The 26,113-nt window shown below is 48.7% G+C and overlaps 2 protein-coding genes across 5 annotated transcripts in view; both read left to right on the top strand.

Moving 5' to 3' along the window:
- Window positions 1-5,385, top strand: part of LOC140425663 (plectin-like) — a 620,159-nt gene extending 614,774 nt beyond the window's left edge. The window contains 1 exon segment of the mRNA XM_072510158.1: window positions 3,641-5,385. The gene's annotated coding sequence lies outside the window, so the exon portion shown is untranslated.
- An 18,132-nt stretch (window positions 5,386-23,517) lies between these two features.
- The window catches only part of LOC140424649 (dystonin-like), a 302,630-nt gene continuing 300,034 nt past the window's right edge, over window positions 23,518-26,113 (top strand). For 2 of the 4 annotated variants that reach the window (XM_072507889.1, XM_072507887.1), the window contains exon 1: window positions 23,520-23,995. The gene's annotated coding sequence lies outside the window, so the exon portion shown is untranslated. Of the gene's footprint in view, window positions 23,996-26,113 lie in introns of all 4 variants that reach the window. The other 2 variants (XM_072507888.1, XM_072507885.1) reach the window with 2 other exon arrangements.

Raw genomic sequence — 26,113 nt, 5'->3', positions numbered from 1 at the left:
TGCCTGCCCCACCATAATGTTACTATTTGGTGGCCTATAGATTACTCCTATCAGTGACTCTTTCACCTTACTATTCCTGATTTCCACCCAAATGGATTCAACCTTATCCTCCATAGCACCGATGTCATCCCTTACTGTTGCCCGGATATCATCCTTAAATAACAGAGCTACACCACCTCCCTTACCATCCACTCTGTCCTTCCGAAAAGTTTGATACCCTCGGATATTTAACTCCCAGTCGTGACCATCCTTTAACCATGTTTCAGTAATGGCCACTAAATCATAGTCATTCACGATGATTTGCGTCATCAACACATTTACCTTATTCCGAATACTACGAGCATTCAGGTAAAGTACCCTTATATTGGCTTTTTTACCTCTGTTCTGAATCTTAACACCTCGATCAGTAACCTCCCCTAAGTTATTTTCCCTTTGAACTTTTCTCCGAATTTTCCTTATCGTAGAACCCATATCTTCAAGTAATAACCTGACGATTCGCTTTCCATTTATGTTTTTACTTCCCGTTTTATTTTGGTATTACTGGGCCTATTCACTGAGCTCCCCTCAGTCACTGTACCTTGTACTGTCGCCCTTTTTGATTTTTGACTATAGCTTCTCTGCCTTACACTTTCCCCTTTACTGCCTTTTGTTTGTGTCCCCATTTTGCTACTCTCCAACTTCCTGCATTGGTTCCCATGCCCCTGCCACGTTAGTTTAAACTCTCCCCAACAGCTCTAGCAAACATCCCCCCCTAGGACATTGGTTGAGTCCTGCCCAGGTGCAGACCGTCCGGTTTGTACTGGTCCCACCTCCCCCAGAACCGGTTCCAATGCCCCAAGAATTTGAGTCCCTCCCTCTTGCACCATCTCTCGAGCCACGCATTCATCCTATCTATCCTGACATTCCTACTCTGACTAGCTCGTGGCACTGGTAGCAATCCTGAGATTACTACCTTTGAGGTCCTACTTTTTAGTTTAACTCCTAACTCCCTGAATTCAGCTTGTAGGACCTCGTCCCATTTTTTACCTATATCGTTGGTGCCTGTGTGCACCACGACAGCTGGCTGTTCAGCCGCCCCCCCCAGAATGTCCTGCAGCCGCTCCGAGACATCCTTGACCCTTGCACCAGGGAGGCAACATACCATCCTGGAATCTCGATTGCGTCCGCAGAACCGCCTGTCTATTCCCCTTACGATTGAGTCCCCTATCACTATAGCCCTGCCATTCTTCTCCCTGCCCAGCTGTGCAGCAGAGCCAGCCACGGTGCCATGAACCTGGCTGCTGCTGCCTTCCCCTGGTGAGCCATCTCCCTCAACAGTATCCAAAGCGGTATATCTGTTTTGCCGGGAGATGACCGCAGAGGACACCTGCACTGCCTTCCTACTCTTGCTCTGTCTTTTGGTCACCCATTTACTATCTCCCTCAGTACTTTTCACCTGTGGTGTGACCAACTCGCTAAACGTGCTATCCACGACGTCCTCAGCATCGCGGATGCTCCAAAGTGAGTCCATCCGGAGCTCCAGAGCCGTCAAGCGGTCTAACAGGAGCTGCTGCTGGACACACTTCTTGCACATGAAGGAGCCAGGGTCAGTGGACGTGTCCCTGAGCTCCCACATCGCACACGAGGAGCATGACACGGGCCTGGGATCTCCTGATTTGTCTGAAAACTTAGGTTAAATTACACAATGACAATTCCAAAAAACAAAAGAAAAAATAAAAGAAAAAAATAGACAAATGAAAAGAAAAACTACTTACCGGTCACTTACCAGGGATAAAAAGCACCTCCTCCCCATCCAGCTTCGAATTCCCAGCTCGCTTCAAATTCCCAAACTCACTCTTCACTGAGCCTCACTCTGGCTGTGTCTTCTCTGGCTCACTGGGAGAACTCACTGGGAGTGAGTTAAAGTTGTTTTTTTAAATTGGCCTGAATTGACCCCCCCCCCCCCCCCCCCCCCCCCAGCTGCTGAGGTCAGATCAAAGTGGCACATATCAGTGCCGAAGGTGACTGACAGTTAGATGGGCAATAATGTGGACCCAGCCAGCAACGCTCATGCCCCGTGAGTGATTATTTTACAAACCTGCTGAATATGTCCAGTAGTTTTATCTTCACAACACAAAGAAGTATTTCTAATGAAGCTGTATTAATTGCATTGAATTGAACCATGCCTCGGTGACACAGTGATTAGCACTGCTGCCTCACAGCGCAGGGCAGCACGGTGACACAGTGATTAGCACTGCTGCCTCACAGCGCAGGGCCGCATGGTGACACAGTGATTAGCACTGCTGCCTCACAGCGCAGGGCCGCACGGTGACACAGTGATTAGCACTGCTGCCTCACAGCGCAGGGCAGCACGGTGACACAGTGATTAGCACTGCTGCCTCACAGCGCAGGGCAGCACGGTGACACAGTGATTAGCACTGCTGCCTCACAGCGCAGGGCAGCACGGTGACACAGTGGTTAGCACTGCTGCCTCAGCGCAGGGCAGCATGGTGACACAGTGGTTAGCACCGTTGCCTCACAGCGCAGGGCCGCACGGTGACACAGTGGTTAGCACTGCTGCCTCACAGCGCAGGGCAGCACGGTGACACAGTGATTAGCACTGCTGCCTCACAGCGCAGGGCAGCACGGTGACACAGTGGTTAGCACTGCTTCCTCAGCGCAGGGCAGCATGGTGACACAGTGGTTAGCACCGTTGCCTCACAGCGCAGGGCCGCACGGTGACACAGTGGTTAGCACTGCTGCCTCAGCGCAGGGCAGCATGGTGACACAATGGTTAGCACTGCTGCCTCACAGCGCAGGGCCGCACGGTGACACAGTGATTAGTACTGCTGCCTCACAGCGCAGGGCCGCACGGTGACACAGTGATTAGCACTGCTGCCTCACAGCGCAGGGCCGCACGGTGACACAGTGATTAGCACTGCTGCCTCACAGCGCAGGGCCGCACGGTGACACAGTGGTTAGCACCGTTGCCTCAGCACCAGGGAGCACAGTAGCACAGTGGTTTGCACTGTTGCCTCACAGCTCCAGGGTCCCGGGTTCAATTCCGGCCTTGGGACACTGTCTGTGCAGAGTCTGCACGTTCTCCCCGTGTCTGTGTGGGTTTCCTCCGGGTGCTCCGGTTTCCTCCCACAGTCCAAAGATGTGCGGGTTAGGTGGGGTTATGGGGATACGGCGGGAGAGTGGTCTTATGTAGGGTTCTCTTTCACAAGGTCTGTGCAGGCTTGATGGGCCGAATGGCCTCCTGCGCTGTAGTGATTCTATGATTCAAACTGCACTATTTCTGTGAGAATAAAATCAGACCCAAGCTGCAGAATTGACCCAGAAGCAAGTCCGGCTTTACACCATCAACTGAATCAGTGTCTGAGTGATGTGAGAAATCAGAAAGCAATGTGCCTAAGACCAAGAATGGACAGTTAACTGGTCTCATGCTCAGATCCATCTGAGCAGATGGAATCAAAGCTGCAGCAAGGAGCAGGACCATGGAGCTACGAAGGTCATGTCCAGAGTGAGGGGTCACAGTAATGACCAGGGGTCAGGGTTCATGTGATTTCAGGAAGGCTGGGATCATTGATTTACTTTGTCTCCTCGTTGAGTTGACCTCACCCGTTGTGCTAAAAGCCGGTTCCTTTTCTCATTTTAGTTCCTGTGGACATCCTATTACAGAAGGTGGTGTCAGTGTCGCAGTGCTTGACACCGGCGCAGAATCAAACCTTCACAGATTGAGCCTCCACTAGGCCGTCACACCAGAACATTCCGGAAAGTCAGCAAGGACAAGGAAAGAATCATGGGAGGTTCATTGTTTCTGAATGTGGCTTCCCTAACCTCCAAACTCTGAGGATTCAGCACCCTGGTTACACACCTCGTAAGGAGCAGAATGAATCTCAAGAACTGGAACTCAGATACCGCCCCCTCAGAGAGATGGACAGGATGTCCCAAGCCTCATTTTATTGCTCTGTTTGTGTTTAAATTTAGTGCATTTTTCATCCATGTTTATGTTGTGATGTATTTTGTTTTGCTATTGCATGCTCTACTAACTCATTCAGGCCATCCCGATCGTTTGAATGAACCTGTTTATATCAAAGCAGTGAGTTTAATATACTAACTGATTGCAAGCCACACAGCCCCTTCAGAAATAAAACACCAAATTCAGCTTACAGATTGTTCAAGGATGCCTCAACGTAAAGGTACAATAAAACAGACATTAATATATAAAACCAAGCAAGGTTTCTCTTGTTACATTGAAAACCAGCCCCATGACTGGCAAGAATGAGAATCAGTGACACCGTGTGTGCGCGGCCTTCTCTGTTACAAACTGCCTCTCACTGTAAAACACGGGTACAGGACTGGCGAAGATGTGCGTTACGACACCCTGCGCTCGTACACAGTCAATTCCAGCCCCATTTCACCCCAAGTCGCAATTAAAATTAACAAATAATTCTTAGTCTTTGGCTGCCCAATCATTACAATCACCAGGTTTGTAAATTTGAACACAGTTAATTTTTATTAATATCAATAACTATAATTAAATATGCAACAAGTACAACTGGTTAACTAATATCTAATTCCTAACGTCCCCTCCCGCCCCCATTTAAAATCACCCCATCCTCTACACACACAGGAGACGGACAAACGCAGAGAGGAAAGATGGGGGGTAGGGGAAAGAAATTATCACTAAAAGTGAAAGGATACAAGTCTCTCTTTCAGAAGGACATCTTCCAGTTCACCTTTCTTCGGCCTCGGCCGTCAGTTGGAGGTTTTTGCTGTCATTGTAATGGTTTTCATTGTAGATTCCTCAGGATCTGAAGATTCAGAAACCAGGAGGCAAGAAACGTTTCTTAGAGAGAAACTTACAGCTTCTCTCAGTGTCCAATCATTGACTGTTGCTGAGCAGAATACAGATCAATCCATTGGCCACCAGCCAACCAATCGAATGGAATCGCTCTGATCTCTCAGGTGCCAACAAGTCCGAGTTCTTCTGTTAAAAATGTAAATCTTCACAGCGCAGTGAATTATTTTGAGTTCCTGACTTTCTCTGCTTGACTCTAAGGTTCATGTCCATTAAATATCCATGGATCAAAAATCATAACGGCAAAATAAAAGAAATGGTAAATAGGGGAATCATAGGGCAGGATTCTTGCTCACCTTACTCCCTAAAGGAATGAAATGTCAGGGCATGGATGTTTCATTGTGAGGTATGCATGACATAAATCACAAACATACCCATTCATCCTTCCTCGTTATCCAGGCTCCCCCAGTTCTTACACTGGTAACAAGTCAGTCCTTAAACCCGTGACAAAGCATCTGCTGTCACATTATCCTGTCAGGGGATGTGTACAATTTTAACATTGAACTATTGTAATAATAAACTCCAGCGAAATAACCTTGCGTTCCAGGTTTTAAACTTTTCTTTAAATGCAAGCGGATTCTGAACTTTGTTTATTGTCATGCTGGATATACATGCTGGATATACATGCTGGATATATATTCAAAGTGCTGAAGGGCTAGTAGAAAGGCTCAGGCTTCCTTTTTAATGGTGGAATAGTTCCTATGGCACGGACTTAGTTTTTTAAAAAATATTCCTCTCTATCCCTGCATCGCCATCTTGTAGTAGCACTGACCCCATCTCCAGGTCATGGGCATTTCTGGCCGTATTAAATGGTCTGGAAAAATCCGGAGCGGCAAGCACTGGTTTACCCACTGATATGAGCCTTAATCTCCCAAACTCTACTTGCTGTTCTGAGCACCACAGAGTTTTCACTTGTTTTCGCAACAAATCCAACATGCACTGCATTTTCGCCTCTAACTGGGCTCACTGGAGACAAATATTGGTTTATTGGTTCAGAGTTTCCTGTGTCTACATAAGGATGGCAGCCGGTGACTAGTGGTGTGCCTCAGGGGTCTGTGCTGGGACCACAACTTTTCACAATATTCATTAATGATCTGGAAGAAGGCACTGTTGCTAAGTTTGCAGATGATTCAAAGATCTGTAGAGGGACAGGTAGTATTGAGGAGGCAAGGGGACTGCAGAAGGACTTGGACAAGCTAGGAGAGTGGACAAAGAGGCAGATGGAATACAATGTCGAAAAGTGTGAGGTTATGCACTTTGGAAGGAGGAATGGAGGCATAGACATTTCTAAACGGGGAAATGCTTAGGAAATCAGAAGCACAAAGGGACTTGGGAATCCTTGTTCACGATTCTCTTAAGGTTAATGTGCAGGTTCAGTCGGCAGTTAGGAAGGCAAATGCAATGTTAGCATTCATGTCGAGAGGACTAGAATACAAGACCAGGAATAGACTTCTGAGGCTGTATAAGGCTGGTCCGACCCCATTTGGAGTATTGTGGGCAGTCTTGGGCCCGGTATGTACTGAAGGATGTGCTGGCCTTGGAAAGGGTCCAGAGGAGGTTCACAAGAATGATCCCTGGAATGAAGAGCTTGTCGTACGAGGAATGGTTGAGGACTCTGGGTCTGTACTTGTTGGGAGTTTAGAAGGATGAGGGGGGGATCTTATTGAAACTTACAGGATACTGAGAGGCCTGGGTAGAGTGGACGTGGAGAGGATGTTTCCACTTGTAGGAAAAACTAGAAGCAGAGGACACAATCTCAGATTAAAGGGACGATCCTTTAAAACAGAGATGAGGAGGAATTTCTTCAGCCAGAGGGTGGTGAATCTGTGGAACTCTTTGCCGCAGAAGGCTGTGGAGGCCAAATCACTGAGTGTCTTTAAGACAGAGATAGATAGGTTCTTGATTAACAAGGGAATCGGGGCTATGGGGAGAAGGCAGGAGAATGGGGATGAGAAAATATCAGCCATGATTGATGTCGGAGCAGACTCGATGGGCCAAGTGGCCTAATTCTGTTCCTATATCTTGTGGTCTAACAATACGTTTCACTGTATCTCGGTACACAAAATAATCTAAAAGAATTCTTTGAAGATGTAACTAGTAGAGTTGACCAGGGAGAACTGGTGGATGTGGTTTATTTAGACTTTCAGAAGGCTTTCGACAAGGTCTCACACAGCAGATTACTATGGAAAGTTAAAGCACATGGGATTACAGGTAGTGTTTTGAGATGGATAGAAAGCTAGTTAGCAGTCGGGAAGCAAAAAGTTGGAATAAATGGTTCTTTTTCCGATTGGCAGGCATGCGCAGCACGGTAGCACAGTGGTTAGCACTGTTGCTTCACAGCCCTGGGCCCCAGGTTCGATTCTCGGCTTGGGTCACCGTCTGTGTGGAGTCTGCATGTTACCCCCCCCCCTGTCTGCGTGGGTTCCTCCAGGTGCTCCGGTTTCAAAGAACAAAGAAATGTACAGCACAGGAACAGGCCCTTCGGCCCTCCAAGCCCGTGCCGACCATGCTGCCCGACTAAACTACAATCTTCTACACTTCCTGGGTCCGTATCATAAGAACATAGGAGCAGGAGTAGGCCATCTGGCCCCTCGAGCCTGCTCCGCCATTCAATGAGATCATGGCTGATCTTTTGTGGACTCAGCTCCACTTTCCGGCCCGAACACCATAACCCTTAATCCCTTTATTCTTAAAAAAACTATCTGTCTTTATCTTAAAAACATTTAATGAAGGAGCCTCAACTGCTTCACTGGGCAAGGAATTCCATAGATTCACAACCCTTTGGGTGAAGAAGTTCCTCCTAAACTCAGTCCTAAATCTACTTCCCCTTATTTTGAGGCTATGCCCCCTAGTTCTGCTTTCACCCGCCAGTGGAAACAACCTGCCCGCATCTATCCTATTTATTCCCTTCATAATCTTATATGTTTCTATAAGATCCCCCCTCATCCTTCTAAATTCCAACGAGTACAGTCCCAGTCTACTCAACCTCTCCTCATAATCCAACCCCATATCCCTCTATTCCCATCCTGTTCATGTATTTGTCAAGATGCCCCTTAAATGTCACTATCGTCCCTGCTTCCACCACCTCCTCCGGTAGCGAGTTCCAGGCACCCACTACCCTCTGCGTAAAAAACTTGCCTCGTACATCTACTCTAAACCTTGCACCTCTCACCTCAAACCTATGCCCCCTAGTAATTGACCCCTCTACCCTGGGGAAAAGCCTCTGACTATCCACTCTGTCTATGCCCCTCATAATTTTGTAGACCTCTATCAGGTCGCCCCTCAACCTCCGTCGTTCCAGTGAGAACAAACCGAGTTTATTCAACTGCTCCTCATAGCTAATGCCCTCCATACCAGGCAACATTCTGGTAAATCTCTTCTGCACCCTCTCTAAAGCCTCCACACCCTTCTGGTAGTGTGGCAACCAGAATTGAACACTATGCTCCAAGTATGGCCTAACTAAGATTCTATACAGCTGCAACATGACTTGCCAATTCTTATACTCAATGCCCCGGCCAATGAAGGCAAGCATGCCGTATGCCTTCTTGACTACTTTCTCCACCTGTGTTGCCGGTTTCAGTGACCTGTGGACCTGTACACCCTAGATCTCTCTGACTTTCAATACTCTTGAGGGTTCTACCATTCACTGTATATTCCCTACCTGCATTAGACCTTCCAAAATGCATTCCCTCACATTTGTCCGGATTAAACTCCATCTGCCATCTCTCCGCCCAAGTCTCCAAACAATCTAAATCCTGCTGTATCCTCTGACAGTCCTCATCGCTATCCGCAATTCCACCAACCTTAGTGTCGTCTGCAAACTTACTAATCAGACCAGTTACATTTTCCTCCAAATCATTTATATATACTACAAACAGCAAAGGTCCCAGCACTGATCCCTGCGGAACACCACTGGTCACAGCCCTCCAATTAGAAAAGCATCCTTCCATTGCTACTCTATGACCTAGCCAGTTCTGTATCCACCTTGCCAGCTCACCCCTGATCCCGTGTGACTTCACCTTTTGTACTAGTCTACCATGAGGGACCTTGTCAAAGGCCTTACTGAAGTCCATATAGACAACATCCACTGCCCTACCTGCATCAATCATCTTAGTGACCTCCTCGAAAAACTCTTATCAAGTTAGTGAGACACGACCTCCCCTTCACAATACCATGCTGCCTCTCACTAATACGTCCATTTGCTTCCAAATGGGAGTAGATCCTGTCTCGAAGAATTCTCTCCAGTAATTTCCCTACCACTGAAGTAAGGCTCACCGGCCTGTAGTTCCCTGGATTATCCTTGCTACCCTTCTTAAACAGAGGAACAACATTGGCTATTCTCCAGTCCTCTGGGACATCACCTGAAGACATTGAGGATCCAAAGATTTCTGTCAAGGCCTCAGCAATTTCCTCTCTAGCCTCCGTCAGTATTCTGGGGTAGATCCCATCAGGCCCTGGGGACTTATCTACCATAATATTTTTTAAGACGCCCAACACCTCGTCTTTTTGGATCTCAATGTGACCCAGGCTATCTACACACCCTTCTCCAGACTCAACATCTACCAATTCCTTCTCTTTGGTGAATGCTGATGCAAAGTATTCATTTAGTACCTCGCCCATTTCCTCTGGCTCCACACACAGATTCCCTTGCTTATCCTTCAGTGGGCCAACCCTTTCCCTGGCTACCCTCTTGCTTTTTATGTACTTGTAAAAAGCCTTGGGATTTTTCTTAACCCTATTTGCCAATGACTTTTCATGACCCCTTCTAGCCCTCCTGACTCCTTGCTTAAGTTCCTTCCTACTTTCCTTATATTCCACACAGGCTTCGTCTGTTCCCAGCCTTTTAGCCCTGACAAATGCCTCCTTTTTCTTTTTGACGAGGCCTACAATATCTCTCGATATCCAAGGTTCCCGAAAATTGCCATATTTATCCTTCTTCCTCACAGGAACATGCCTGTCCTGAATTCCTTTCAACTGACACTTGAAAGCCTCCCACATGTCAGATGTTGATTTGCCCTCAAACATCCGCCCCCAATCTAGGTTCTTCAGTTCCCGCCTAATATTGTTATAATTAGCCTTCCCCCAATTTAGCACATTCGCCTTAGGACCACTCTTATCCTTGTCCACCTGCAGTTTAAAACTTACTGAATTGTGGTCACTGTTCCCGAAATGCTAAGTCAGGCTAACCGGCCTATTATTTCCCGGTTTCTGCCTCCCTCCCTGCTTAAACAGTGGTGTTACATGAGCCACTTTCCAGTCCTCTGGGACCCTTCCCGTACCAACCTCCTCGAACAGGCGCCTGAATGTGGCAACTAGGGCCGTTTCACAGTAACTTCATCTGAAGCCTACTTGTGACAATAAGCAATTTCTTCTTCTTCTTTCTGCCTCCAGTGATTCCTGAAGGATCATCACCAATGCCTCCACAATCTCCTCAGCTATCTCAGATCCCTGGGGTGTAGTCCATCCGGTCCAGGTGACTTATCCACCTTCAGAGCTTTCAGTTTCCCCAGAACCTTCTCCTTAGTAATGGTCACTGCACTCACCTCTGCCCCCTGGTTCTCCTGGAGCTCTGGCATCCCACTGGTGTCTTCCACCATGAAGACTGATGCAAACTAACTATTCAGTTCGTCGGCCATTTCTTTGTTTCCTATTATTACTTCTCCAGCCACATTTTCCAGTGGTCCAATGTCTATCTTTGCCTCTCTCTTACCTTTTATATATTGAAAAAACTCTTCCTATCTACTTTTATATTACTAGCTTGCAAAGAACAAAGAAATGTACAGCGCAGGAACAGGCCCTTCAGCCCTCCAAGCCCGTGCTGACCATGCTGCCCGACTAAACTACAATCTTCTACACTTCCTGGGTCCGTATCCCTCTATTCCCATCCTATTCATGTATTTGTCAAGATGCCCCTTAAATGTCACTATCGTCCCTGCTTCCACCACCTCCTCCGGTAGCGAGTTCCAGGCACCCACTACCCTCTGCGTAAAAAACATCTACTCTAAACCTTGCCCCCTCACCTTAAATCTATGCCCCCTAGTAATTGACCCCTCTACCCCGGGGAAAAGTCTCTGACTATCCACTCTGTCTATGCCCCTCATAATTTTGTAGACCTCTATCAGGTCGCCCCTCAACCTCCTTCGTTCCAGTGAGAACAAACCGAGTTTATTCAACCGCTCCTCATAGCTAATGCCCTCCATACCAGGCAACATTCTGGTAAATCTCTTCTGCACCCTCTCTAAAGCCTCCACATCCTTCTGGTAGTGTGGCGACCAGAATTGAACACTATACTCCAAGTGTGGCCTAACTAAGGTTCTATACAGCTGCAACATGACTTGCCAATTCTTATACTCAATGCCCCGGCCAATGAAGGCAAGCATGCCGTATGCCTTCTTGACTACCTTCTCCACCTGTGTTGCCCCTTTTAATGACCTGTGGACCTGTACTCCTAGATCTCTTTGACTTTCAATACTCTTGAGGGTTCTACCATTCACTGTATATTCCCTATCTGCATTAGACCTTCCAAAATGCATTCCCTCACATTTGTCCGGATTAAACTCCATCTGACATCTCTCCGCCCAAGTCTCCAAACAATCTAAATCCTGCTGTATCCTCCGACAGTCCTCATCGCTATCCGCAATTCCACCAACCTTTGTATCGTCTGCAAACTTACTAATCATACTTCATCTTCTCCCCCCTTATTGCAAAGGAAACTCTGAAGGTATGAGACATGAGTCAGCCAAGATAGATCCAAGAACTTCATTCAATGTTGTGAGGGTGACCAAAGAACAAATAACAATACAGCACAGGAACAGGCCCTTCGGCCCTCCAAGCCTGTACCGGTCATGATACCAACCTTTGGGATAGCACTGCTGCCTCACGGCGCCGAGGTCCCGGGTTCGATCCCGGCTCTGGGTCACTGTCTGTGTGGAGTTTGCACATTCTCCCTGTGTTTGCGTGGGTTTCGCCTCCACAACCCAAAGATGTGCAGGGTAGGTGGATTGACCACGCTAAATTGCCCCTTAATTGGAAAATATTAATTGGGTACTCTAAATTTTTTTTTAAATGATGCCACCCTTTTCCAAAAACCCTCAGCACCTCCTTGTGCCGTATCCCTCTATACCCATCCGATACCATGGGCGAAATTCTCCGGAAACGGCACGATGTCCGCCGACTGGCGCCCAAAACGCCGCAAATCAGTTGGGCATCGCGCCGCCCCAAAGGTGCGGAATGCTCCGCATCTTTGGGGGCCGAGCCCCAACCTTAAGGGGCTAGGTCAGCGGCGGACGGATTTCCACCCCGCCAGCTGGCGGAAAAGGCCTTTGGTGACCCGCCAGCTGGCGCGGAAATGACATCTCCGGGCGGCGCATGCGCGGGAGCGTCAGCGGCCGCTCACGGCATCCCCGCGCATGTGCAGTGGGGAGAGTCTCTTCCGCCTCCGCCGTGGTGGACACTGTGGCGAAGGCGGAAGGAAAAGAGTGCCCCCACGGCACAGGCCCGCCCGCGGATCGGTGGGCCCCGATCGCGGGCCAGGCCACTGTGGGGGCACCCCCCGGGGCCAGATCGCCCCGTGCCCCCCCCCCCAGGACCCCGGAGCCTGCCCCCGCCGCCTTGTCCCGCCGGTAAGGTAGGTGGTTTAATTTACGCTGGCGGGACAGGCATTTTAGCGGCGGGACTTCGGACAATCCGGGCCGGAGAATCGAGCGGGGGGGCCCGCCAACCGGCGCGGTGCGATTCCCGCCCCCGCCGAATCTCTGGTGACTTTGGCAACCGGCGGGGGTGGGATTCACGCCAGCCCCCGGCGATTCTCCGACCCGGCGGGGGGTCGGAGAATCTCGCCCCTCGTGTTTGTCAAGATGACTTTTGAACACCGTTAATGTATCTGCTTCTAGAACCTCCCCTGGCAACGCGTTCCAGACACTCACCACCCTCTGTGTAAAAAACCTGCCTCGCACATCTCCTCTAAATGATGCCTCCTGGACCATAAACCTTTGCCCCCTGGTGACTGACCCCTCCACCCTGGGAAAGAGTGCCTGCCCATCCACTCTATCCATGCCCCTCATAATCCTGTAGACCTCTATCAGGTCACCCCTCAACCTCCAATGAAAACTGTCCGAGTCTATTCAGCCTCTCCGCATTGCTAACACCCTCCAGACCGGGCAACATCCTGGTAAACCTCCTCTGCACCCTCTCCAAAGCCTCCACATCCTTCTGGTAGTGTGGTGACCAGAATTGTGCGCAATATTCCAAGTGCGGCCTTACCAAGGTTCTATACAACTGCAGCATGACTTGCCAGTTTTTATACTCGATGCCCCGTCCAATGAAGACAAGCATTCCGTCTGCTTTCTTGACTACCTTGTCCACTTGTGTTGCCACCTTCAAAGATCTGTGGACCTGCACGCCCAGATCTCTCTGACTTTCTATATTCCGAAGTGTTTTGCCATTTACGGTATATTTCCCCTCTATGTTAGACTTACCAAAATGCATTACCTCACATTTGTCCGGATTAAACTCCATTTGCCATTTCTCTGCCCAAGTCTCCAACCTATCCATGTCCTGCTGTATCCTCTGACAATCCTCAACACTCTCTGCCACTCCATCAACCTTGGTGTCACCCGCGAAGTTACTAATCAGACCGGCTACATTTTCCTCCAAATCATTTATATATACTACAAAGAGCAAAGGTCCCAGCACCGATCCCAGTGGGACACGAGTCACAACCTTCCATTCAGAAAAACACCCTTCTACTGCTACCCTCTGCCTTCTGTGACCGAGCCAGTTCTGTACCCATCTTGCCACCTCACCTCTGATCCCGTGTGACTTCACCTTTTGTACAGTCTGCCATGAGGCACCTTGGTAAAGGCTTTACCGAAGTCCATGTAAACACCATCCACCGCCCTCCCCTCATCAATCATCTTTGTTACCTCCTCAAAAACCTCAACCAAGTGAGTGAGGCACGGCCTTCCCTTCACAAAACCGTGCTGTCTATCGCTTCTGAGTCCATTTGTTTCCAAATGGATATAAATCCTGTCCCTGAGAATTCTCTCCAATAATTTACCGACTACCGACGTGAGGCTCACCGGCCTATAGTTTCCAGGATTATCCCTGCTACCTTTCTTAAACAGCGGTACCACATTAGCTATTCTCCAGTCCTCTGGGATCGCATCTGTCGCCAATGAGGATTAAGGTTTACAATTGGGGGAAGGGTCAATACGATGTTGTCAGACAAGAATTGAAGTGCAGAAGTTGGGAACATAGGCTGTCAGGGAAGGACACAAGTGAAATGTGGAACTTGTTCAAAGAACAGGTGCTACGTGTCCTTGATATGTATGTCCCTGTCAGGCAGGGAAGAGATGGTCGAGTGAGGGAACCATGGTTGACAAGAGAGGTTGAATGTCTTGTTAAGAGGAAAAAGGAGATTTATGTAAGGCTGAGGAAACAAGGTTCAGACAGGGCGTTGGAGGGATACAAGATAGCCAGGAGGGAACTGAAGAAAGGGATTAGGAGAGCTAAGAGAGGGCATGAACAATCTTTGGCGGGTAGGATCAAGGAAAACCCCAAGGCCTTTTACACATATGTGAGAAATATGAGAATGACTAGACCGAGGGTAGGTCCGATCAAGGACAGTAGCGGGAGATTGTGTATGGAGTCTGAAGAGATAGGAAAGGTCTTGAACGAGTACTTTTCTTCTGTATTTACAAATGAGAGGGGCCATATTGTTGGAGAGGACAGTGTGAAACAGATTGGTAAGCTCGAGAAAATACTTGTTAGGAAGGAAGATGTGTTGGGCATTTTGAAAAATTTGAGGATAGACAAGTCCCCCGGGCCTGACGGGATATATCCAAGATTTCTATGGGAAGCAAGAGATGAAATTGCAGAGCCGTTGGCAATGATCTTTTTGTCCTGGCTGTCAACAGGGGTGGTACCAGGGGATTGGAGAGTGGCGAATGTCGTGCCCCTGTTCAAAAAAGGAACTAGGGATAACCCTGGGAATTACAGGCCAGTTAGTCTTACTTCGGTGGTAGGCAAAGAAATGGAAAGGATACTGAAGGATAGGATTTCTGAGCATCTGGAAAGACACTGCTTGATTAGGGATAGTCAGCACAGATTTGTGAGGGGCAGGTCTTGCCTTACAAGTCTTATTGAATTCTTTGAGGAGGTGACCAAGCATGTGGATGAAGGTAAAGAAGTGGATGTAGTGTACATGGATTTTAGTAAGGCATTTGATAAGGTTCCCCATGGTAGACTTCTGTAGAAAGTAAGGAGGCATGGGATAGTGGGAAATTTGGCCAGCTGGATAACGAACTGGCTAACCGATAGAAGTCAGAGAGTGGTGGTGGATGGCAAATATTCAGCCTGGATCCCAGTTACCAGTGGCGTACCGCAGGGATCAGTTCTGGGTCCTCTGCTGTTTGTGATTTTCATTAATGACTTGGATGAGGGAGTTGAAGGGTGGGTCAGTAAATTTGCAGATGATACATTAGGCCAGTGGGCCGACGAATGGCAGATGGAGTTTAATTTAGATAAATGTGAGGTGATGCATTTTGGCAGATCGAATCAGGACAGGACCAACCCAGTTAATGGTATGGCGTTGGGGAGAGTTATAGAACAAAGAGATCTAGGAGTACAGGTTCATAGCTCCTTGAAGGTGGAGTCGCAGGTGGACAGGGTGGTGAAGAAGGCATTCGGCATGCTTGGTTTCATTGGTCAGAACATTGAATACAGGAGTTGGGACGTCTTGTTGAAGTTGTACAAGACATTGGTACGGCCACACTTGGAATACTGTGTGCAGTTCTGGTCTCCCTATTATAGAAAGGATATTATTAAACTAGAAAGAGTGCAGAAAAGATTTACTAGGATGTTGCCGGGACTTGATGGTGTGAGTTATAAGGAGAGGCTGAATAGACTGGGACTTTTTTCCCTGGAGCGTAGGAGGCTTAGGGGTGATCTTATAGAGGTCTATAAAATAATGATGGGCATAGATAAGGTAGATAGTCAACATCTTTTCCCAATGGTAGGGGAGTCTAAAGCTAGAGGGCATAGGTTTAAGGTGAGAGGGGAGAGATTCAGAAGGGCCCAGAGGGGCAATTTCTTCGCTCAGAGGGTAGTGAGTGTCTGGAATGGGCTGCCAGAGGTAGTAGTAGAGGCGGGTACAATTGTGTCTTTTAAAAAGCATTTAGATAGATACATGGGTAAGATGGGTATAGAGGGTTATGGGCCAAGTGCGGGCAACTGGGACTAGCTTAATGGTAAAAACTGGGCGGCATGGACTGGTTGGGCCGAAGGGCCTGTTTCCATGCTGTAAACTTCTATGATTCTATGATTCTATACGAAGATTGGGGGAGTTGTGGATAGTGAGGAGGGCTGTTGTCGGCTGCAAAGAGACATAGATAGGATGCAGAGCTGGGCTGAGAAGTGGCAGATGGAGTTTAACCCTGAAAAGTGTGAGGTTGTCCATTTTGGAAGGACAAATATGAATGCGGAATACAGGGTTAACGGTAGAGTTCTTGGCAATGTGGAGGAGCAGAGAGATCTTGGGGTCTATGTTCATACATACATAGAATTTACAGTGCAGAAGGAGGCCATTCGGCCCATCGAGACTGCACCCAAGGTGAACACCTCCACCCGATCCCCATAACCCAGTAACCCCACCCAACACCAAGGGCAATTTTGGACATTAAGGGCAATTTATCATGGCCAATCCATCTAACCTGCACATCTTTGGACTGTGGGAGGAAACCGGAGCACCCGGAGGAAACCCACGCAGACACGGGGAGGATGTGCAGACTCCGCACAGACAGTGACCCAAGCCAGAATCGAACTTGGGACCCTGGAGCTGTGAAGCAATTGTGCTATCCACAATGCTACCGTGCTGCCCCTTAATCTTTGAAAGTTGCCACTCAAGTGGATAGAGCTGTAAAGAAGGCCTATGGTGTGCTAGCGTTCATTAACAGAGGGATTGAATGTAAGAGCCGTGAGGTGATGATGCAGCTGTACAAAACTTTGGTAAGGCCACATTTGGAGTACTGTGTTCAGTTCTGGTCACCTCATTTTAGGAAGGATGTGGAAGCTTTGGAAAAGGTGCAAAGGAGATTTACCAGGATGTTGCCTGGAATGGAGAGTAGGTCTTACGAGGAAAGGTTGAGGGTGCTAGGCCTTTTCTCATTAGAACGGAGAAGGATGAGGGGCGACTTGATAGAGGTTTGTAAGATGATCAGGGGAATAGATAGAGTAGACAGTCAGAGACTTTTTCCCCAGGTGGAACAAACCATTACAAGGGGACATAAATTTAAGGTGAATGGTGGAAGATTTAGGGGGGATGTCAGAGGTAGGTCCCAGAGAGTAGTGGGGGCATGGAATGCACTGCCTGTGGAAGTAGTTGAGTCAGAAACATTAGGGACCTTCAAGCAGCTATTGGATAGGTACATGAATTACGGTAAAATGATATAGTGTAGATTTATTTGTTCTCAAGGGCAGCACGGTAGAATTGTGGATAGCACAATTGCTTCACAGCTCCAGGGTCCCAGGTTCGATTCCGGCTTGGGTCACTGTCTGTGTGGAGTCTGCACATCCTCCCCGTGTCTGCGTGGGTTTCCTCCGGGTGCTCCGGTTTCCTCCCACAGTCCAAAGATGTGCAGGTTAGGTGGATTGGCCATGATAAATTGCCCTTAGTGTCCAAAATTGCCCTTGGTGTTGGGTGGACGTGTTGAGTTTGGGTAGGGTGCTCTTTCCAAGAGCCGGTGCAGACTCAAAGGGCCGAATGGCCCCCTTCTGCACTGTAAATTCAATGATAATCTATGATTAATCTAGGACAAAGGTTCGGCACAACATCGTGGGCTGAAGGGCCTGTTCTGTGCTGTATTTTTCTATGTTCTAAAGATGTCAGTCAAGGCCCCAGCAATTTCCTCCCTTGCTTCCCTCAGAATTCTGGGATAAATCCCAACCGGCCCAGGATACTTATCTACCTTAATGTCTTTTAACAGACCCAATGCCTCTTCCTTTTCGATGTTAACATGATCCAGACTGTCCACACACCGTACCCAAGAATCATCTTCCACAAAGCCCCTTCCTTTGGTGAACACTGATGCAAAGTACTCATTTAGTACCCCGCTCATTTCCTCTGGCTCAACAAATAGATTCCCCCCCACTGTCCTTAACTGGTCCAATCCTTTCCCTGGGCACCCTCTTGCCTTTTACATATGAATAAAAGGCTTTGGGATTCACCTGAATTCTACTTGCCAAGGACTTTTCATGTCCCCTCCTCTCCCTCCTAATTTCCCGCTTCAGTACCTTCCTACTTTCTTTATACTCCTCAAGGTAGATGGCTTTTGTTTCGGTGCAACATCGTGGGCCGAAGGGCCTGTACTGCGCTGTATTGTTCTATGTTCTAAGGTCCACATAGGTACCAACGACATAGGTAGGAAAAGGGATAGGGATGTAAGGCAGGAATTCAGGGAGCTAGGGTGGAAACTTAGATCTAGGACAAACAGAGTTATTATCTCTGGGTTGTTACCCGTCCCACGTGATAGCGAGACGAGGAATAGGGAGAGAGAAGAGTTGAACACGTGGCTACAGGGATGGTGCAGGAGGGAGGGTTTCACATTTCTGGATAATTGGGGCTCATTCTGGGGCCGATGGGACCTCTACAAACGGGATGGTCTACATCTGGACCAGAGGGTTACCAATATCCTGGGGGAGAAATTTGCAAATGCTCTTCGGGAGGGTTTAAACTAGTTCAGCAGGGGCTTGGGAACCTGAATTGTAGCTCCAGTATTCAGGAGGTTGAGAGTAGTGAGGTCATGAGTAAGGTTTTAAAGTTGCAGGAGTGTACCGGCAGGCAGGAAGGTGGTTTAAAGTGTGTCTTCTTCAATGCCAGGAGTATCCGGAATAAGGTGGGTGAACTTGCGGCATGGGTTGGTACCTGGGACTTCGATGTTGTGGCCATTTCGGAGACATGGATAGAGCAGGGACAGGAATGGTTGTTGCAGGTGCCGGGGTTTAGATATTTCTGTGAGCTCAGGGAAGGTGGTAAAAGAGGGGGAGGGGTGGCATTGTTAGTCAAGGACAGTATTACGGTGGCAGAAAGGACGTTTGATGAGGACTCGTCTACTGAGGTAGTATAGGCTGAGGTTAGAAACAGGAAAGGAGAGATCACCCTGTTAGGGGTTTTCTATAGGCCTCCGAAAAGTTCCAGAGATGTAGAGGAAAGGATTGCAAAGATGATTCTGGATAGGAACGAAAGCAACAGGGTAGTTGTTATGGGGGACTTTAACTTACCAAATATTGACTGGGAACGCTATAGTTCGAGTACTTTAGATGGGTCCGTTTTTGTCCAATGTGTGCAGGAGGGTTTCCTGACACAGTATGTAGATAGGCCAACGAGAGGCGAGGCCGTATTGGATTTGGTACTGGGTAATGAACCAGGACAGGTGTTAGATTTGTAAGTAGGTGAGCACTTTGGTGATAGTGACCACACTTTGATTATGTTTACTTTAGTGATGGAAAGGGATACGTATATACCGCAGGGCAAGAGTTATATCTGGGGGAAAGGCAATTATGATGCGATGAGGCAAGACTTAGGATTCATCAGATGGAGAGGAAAGCTGCAGGGGATGGGCACAATGGAAATGTGGAGCTTGTTCAAGGAACAGCTACTGCGTGTCCTTGATAAGTATGTACCTGTCAGGCAGGGAGGAAGTGGTCGAGCAAGGGAACCGTGGTTTACTAAAGCAGTCGAAACACTTGTCAAGAGGAAGAAGGAGGCTTATGTAAAGAGAAACATGAAGGTTCAGTTAGGGCACTCGAGAGTTACAAGTTAGCTAGGAAGGACCTAAAGAGAGAGCTAAGAAGAGCCAGGAGGGGACATGAGAAGTCTTTGGCAGGTAGGATCAAGGATAACCCTAAAGCTTTCTATAGATATGTCAGGAATAAAAGAATGACGAGGGTAAGAGTAGGGCCAGTCAAGGACAGTAGTGGGAAGTTGTGCTTGGAGTCCGAAGAGATAGGAGAGGTGCTAAATGAATATTTTTCGTCAGTATTCACACAGGAAAAAGACAATGTTGTCGAAGAGAATACTGAGATTCAGGCAACTAGACTAGAAGGGCTTGAGGTTCATAAGGAGGAGGTGTTAACAATTCTGGAAAGGATGAAAGTAGATAAGTCCCCTGGGCCGGATGGGATTTATCCTAGGATTCTCTGGGAAGCTAGGGAGGAGATTGCTGATCCTATGGCTTTGATCTTTAAGTCATCTTTGTCAACAGGAATAGTGCTAGAAGACTGGAGGACAGCAAATGTTGTCCCCTTTTTCAAGAAGGGGAGTAGAGACAACCCAGGTAACTATAGACCAGTGAGCCTTACTTCTGTTGTGGGCAAAATCTTGGAAAGGTTTATAAGAGATAGGGTGTATAATCATCTGGAAAGGAATAATTTGATTAGAGATAGTCAACACGGTTTCATGAAGGGTAGGTGGTGCCTCACAAACCTTATTGAGTTCTTTGAGAAGGTGACCAAACGGGTGGATGAGGGTAAAGCAGTTGATGTGGTGTATATGGATTTCAGTAAAGCATTTGATAAGGTTCTCCACGGTAGGCTACTGCAGAAAATACGGAGGCATGGGTTTCAGGGTAATTTAGCAGTTTGGATCAGAAATTGACTAGCTGGAAGAAGACAAAGGGTGGTGGTTGATGGGAAGTGTTCAGACTGGAGTCCTGTTACTAGTGGTGTACCACAAGGATCTGTTTTGGGGCCACTGCTGTTTGTCATTTTTATAAATGACCTGGAGGAGGGCGTAGAAGGATGGGTGAGTAAATTTGCAGATGACACTAAAGTCGGTGGAGTTGTGGACAGTGCGGAAGGGTGTTACAAGTTACAGAGGGACATAGATAAGCTGCAGCGCTGGGCTGAGAGGTGGCAAATGGAGTTTAATGCAGAAAAGTGTGAGGTGATTCATTTTGGAAGGACTAACAGGAAGCCTGAGTACTGGGCTAATGGTAAGATTCTTGGCAGTGTGGATGAGCAGAGAGATCTCGGTGTCCATGTACATAGATCCCTGAAAGTTGCCACTCTGGTTGAGAGGGTTGTTAAGAAGGCGTACAGTGTGTTAGCTTTTATTGGTAGAGGGATTGAGTTTCGGAGCCATAAGGTCACGTTGCAGCTGTTCAAAACTCTGGTGCGGCCGCATTTGGAGTATTGCGTGCAATTCTGGTCACCGCATTATAGGAAGGATGTGGAAGCATTGGAAAGGTTGCAGAGGAGATTTACCAGAATGTTGCCTGGTATGGAGGGAAGATCTTATGAGGAAAGGCTGAGGGACTTGAGGCTGTTTTCGTTAGAGAGAAGAAGGTTAAGAGATGACTTAATTGAGGCATACAAGATGATCAGAGGATTGGATAGGGTGGACAGTGAGAGCCTTTTTCCTCGGATGGTGATGTCTAGCACGAGGGGACATAGCTTTAAATTGAGGGGAGATAGATATAAGACAGATGTCAGAGGTAGGTTCTTTACTCAGAGAGTAGTGAGAGCGTGGAATGCCCTGCCTGCAACAGTAGTGGACTCGCCAACACTAAGGATATTCAAATGGTCATTGGATAAACATATGGACGATAAGGGAATAGTGTAGATGGGCTTTAGAGTGGTTTCACAGATCGGCGCAACATCGAGGGCCGAAGGGCCTGTACTGCGCTGTAATGTTCTATGTTCTATGTAAGGGTTTCGACTGTCTACACCCTTCCAGACCGTACAAAAGTCTCCTTTTTCTTTTTGACGAGGATTTGCACCTATCCAAAATCTCTCTACCTATCTGCTCCTCTATCTCTCCCTGGCAGTTGGGGGACCTGTAATAAACTCCCAACATTGTGATTGCCCCCTTCCTGTTCCTGTGCTCTACCCAGATTGCCTCTCTGTATGAGCCCTCCGAAGTGTCCTCCCGCAGTCCGGTCATAATATTCTCCTTCACCAGTAATGCTACTCCCCCACCCCTTTTACATCCCCCTCTATCTCTCCTGAAGCATCTCTATCCTCCAACGTTCAGCTGCCAATCCTGCCCTTCCTTTAACCATGTTTCTGTGATAGCCACAACATCATCATTCCAAGTACTAATAAGTGCCATATTAGTTTAAATCCTCCCGAGTGACTCTAGCAAACCTCCCAGCCAGGATATCGGTGCCCTTCCGGTTTAGATGCAACCCGTCCTTCTTGTACAGTCCCACCTGCCCCGGAAGAGATCCCAATGGTCCAGAAATCTGAAACCCTCCCTCCTACACCAGCTGTTTAGCCACGTGTTTAGCTGCTTTATCCTCCTATTTCTAGCCTCACTGGCACGTGGCACAGGGAGTAATCCTGAGATTACAACCCTCGAGGTCCTGCTTTTTAGCTTACTGCCTAACTCCCTGAACTCCTTCTGCAGGACCTCATAACTCTTCATGCCTATGTCGTGAGTACCTATGTGAACTACGACCTCTGGCTGTCCACCCTCCCCCTTCAGGATGTCCTGTGTTTGTTCAGAGACATCGTGGACAGTCAGTAAATGTTTGATAGTTTTCTAGACTCGAATGGTGTCAATGGGGAAAATGCAGGTGTGTGATATTGAGATTGAGGATCAGCCAATCCAGAACGAGAGGTCATGGATATTGGTTGATAGGCGGTAGATTTAAAACTGAGATGAGGAGGGGGGTGTTGAAACTAATTTGTCAGGGGGCTGGGGAAACGAGCTGTAGTCCAGAGGCCAGTGTTGAGAAGGATGTGGGAGCGTTGGAAAGGGCGCAGAGGAGATTCACCAGGACGCTGCCTGGTTTGCAGGATAGGTCTTCTGAGGAAAGGTTGAGGGAGCTCGGGCTTTTCTCTTTGGAGTGGAGGAGGATGAGAGGCGACTTAATAGAGGTTTATAAAATGACGAGGGAGATCAATAGAGTGGACGTTCAGAGATGTTTTCCTTGGGTGGATGTAGCTGTTACAAGGGGGCATAACTATAAGGTTCAGGGTGGGAGATATAGGAGGGATGTCCGAGGTAGGTTCTTTACTCAGAGAGTGGTTAGGGTGTGGAATGGATTGCCTGCTGTGATAGTGGAGTCGGACACTTTAGGAACTTTCAAGCGGTTATTGGATAGGCACATGGAGCACACCGGAATGACAGGGAGTGGGATAGCTTAATCTTGGTTTTGGACAATGCTCGGCACAACATCGAGGGCCGAAGGGCCTGTTCTGTGCTGCACTGTTCTATGTTCTATGTTCTCGTAGAGGGTGGGGAATGTGTGGAACTGGCGGCCCCATAGTGTGGTGGAATCTGGATTGTTAAATGGTTTCTGATATATTTCTGATTTTAAAGGGATATGGGAACTGGTGGGGAGGTGGATTTGAGACCAGGAAGAGATCAGCTATGATCGTAATGAATGGAGGAGCAGGGCTGGAGGGGCTGAATGGTCTCCTCCTGCTCCTATTTCCTGTGTTTGTTTACTGGTGAGTGTTAGGTTTTCAGTCTGTTGTATTACTGAGGCTGAGATACAGTGTGGTCTTTCACTTTCTCAGTCAGCCTGCTGCCTGCATGCTGAGTCCTTTCTATCTGTGAAACACCAGCCTGTTTGTTTATAACGCTGCCTGTTCTGGTTCAAATGACACTCTGGTCATTTGGAATTCTGCTCATTCCCAGCTGGGCTGAGCTCATTCCCAGTTCCCTGTCTGAATCAATCTTCACAGCAGGACAATGTGGGGAATTGGATAGGCCAGGGTCAGAGTTCATAATTGAGACTGCCTCTTTTGTTTGTTTGAGGGTGGGTTTGGTGCTGGTTTGTCGTTGACAAACTCTTTACCAATTTACAGATGAATTCACAGTCTGAAAGCAAAATCCATTCACCTCAGTGAACACTGGAGACAAAAGACAAACTGTCGCCCCATCTATTCTGAGGAGGTTTGAGAATCAGACGTTCACAGAGTATCTGTCTGCCGCAATCTGTGACTTTAATCTGCCTGTGAGAGCCCTATCTGCTGTGACTGATGCTGCTTCGCACTGAGCTGCCTGTGAGAGCCCTATCTGCTGTGACTGATGCTGCTTCGCACTGAGCTGCCTGTGAGAGCCCTATCTGCTGTGACTGATGCTGCTTCGCACTGGGACCAGAGCTGAATCCTGACCGTCCGGAATTCGCAATCGAAAGAAAGGTAAAGAAAGATGAGTTTGCTTTTGTTGAAAGAGAGTGACCAAAACAGAATTAGTTTTAATGTAAAAACAGACAGGACAGGTTCAATTAACTCTCCTGCACGGTGGCACAGTGGTTAGCACTGTTGCTTCACAGCTCCAGGGTCCTAGGTTTGATTCCCCGCTGGGTCACTGTCTGTGCGGAGTCTGCACATCCTCCCCATGTCTGCGTGGATTTCCTCCGGGTGCTCCGGTTTCCTCCCACAGTCCAAAGACGTGCAGGTTAGGTGGATTGGCCGTGATAAATTGTCCCTTAGTGACCAAAAGGTTAGGTGGGGTTACTGTGTTACGGGGACAGGGTGGAGGTGTGGGAGAGATACAGGCAGACACACTTGGAGACAGGTGCAGGGTGGTAATAAGGGATGGTGGTGTAGCGGTGATGCCAATCGACCAGCGATCCCGGTGTACAGCCGAATATTCAGGGGGGGTTGAATTCTTCCGCAAGAGCAGGCAGTATTTAAATGTAATTAACAAATCTGCAATATTAAACTCGTCTGAGTAATGCTGAAATCTGCCGTCCTTACCAGGTCTGGCCTATGTTTCTTCAACCAGACGGCGGTGAGACTGGATTTTGTGACCACAGAAAGTAGTTGTGGTCAAAATATTATCGGCGTGATTTAACCACCGTATTTCCCCCGGCTTGTATCCAGCCACGCTGGTTAAATAGCGGGAAAGGCCAAAATCAAGATTCACGTCTTTGCTGTCTAACCGGCCTGCTCCCGATGGCAAATTCTGGCCCAGATATGGTGAGCATATCATTAACCCCAATTAGCATTAATTGCCATCTCATTAGCGAGACTGAAATCGAATGTAACGGTCTCCCGGGAATTACCCGACTCCTCAGTGAGGAGTCACGTGGGCGTCGTTTAGTTCACCTTTTCAAAAATGTGGGGCGGGTTCACCGATGCACCGCACCCGTTTCCTGGTGCGTCGCGCCCCTGCCACCAGCGGGACCCTCCGTCCCACCGCACGTTTCCTGGTGCATCGCGTCCCTGCCACCAGCGGGACCCTCCGTCCCACCGCACGTTTCCTGGTGCATCGCGTCCCTGCCACCAGCGGGACCCTCCGTCCCACCGCACGTTTCCTGGTGCATCGTGCCCCCGCCAACAGCGGGACCCTCCGTCCCACCGCACGTTTCCTGGTGCATCGCGTCCCTGCCACCAGCGGGACCCTCCGTCCCACCGCACGTTTCCTGGTGCATCGCGTCCCTGCCAACAGCGGGCCCCCCCGTCCGGCCGCACCTGTTTCCTGGTGCATCGCGCCCCCACAAACAGCGGGACCCTCCGTGGGCATGAGTGCGCTACCGGCGAAGCGGAGGGTCCGGCCGACGGAGAATCCATCCCGTTAAGTTGGCTGCTGAGTGTAACTGGCGAGGTGAGGACCCATTTCCATTTTCCGGCAGACAGCTGCTGCCCTAGTGCTCGGGGAGGGGGGACTCTCGGGGGTGGGATGGAGCGTTCTCGATCGGAGGTCGCTCCTGGGCCAGTGGCTGGGGGGAGGGGTGGTGGGCGTGCTGAGTGGTTTTTAGTCTGTGAAGCCTTCAAGTTATCTTTAAACATTCTGGATACACATAACAGGGGCAACTACAGCTGCAGCCTGCCTGCCCGACCAAACACTTCAACTCCCTTTGACTGTGGACAGCCTACAGCTGCACAGCTGAAGCCTATTGCTAATGACAAATTGGCCATGTTAGTTGTGAGAGCACTTCACAGCAGCAGGTTGTGTTTGCTGCTTGCTCCTGCTGGTGGCTGCTGATGCCTGGAGGCTGGTGGCTGCAGATGCCTGGAGGCTGGTGGCTGCAGATGCCTGGAGGCTGGTGGCTGCAGATGCCTGGAGGCTGGTGGCTGCAGATGCCTGGAGGCTGGTGGCTGCAGATGCCTGGAGGCTGGTGGCTGCAGATGCCTGGAGGCTGGTGGCTGCAGATGCCTGGAGGCTGGTGGCTGCAGATGCCTGGAGGCTGCTGTTGCTATTTCCTTCCTTTTCTGTAGACGGAAAGAAGGACAATTTTTTCGAAGGTACCTGGGTCCTGGAACTCCGGACTCGGGAACGTACGAGTCCAGAAGGCAATCCGGATTGAAGCA

Source organism: Scyliorhinus torazame, chromosome 6, assembly GCF_047496885.1.
Source record: "Scyliorhinus torazame isolate Kashiwa2021f chromosome 6, sScyTor2.1, whole genome shotgun sequence".
Classification (NCBI taxonomy): Eukaryota; Metazoa; Chordata; class Chondrichthyes; order Carcharhiniformes; family Scyliorhinidae; genus Scyliorhinus; species Scyliorhinus torazame.
The sequence above is the reverse complement of the archived record's forward strand: the minus strand, read 5'-3'. Positions and strand labels throughout refer to the sequence as shown.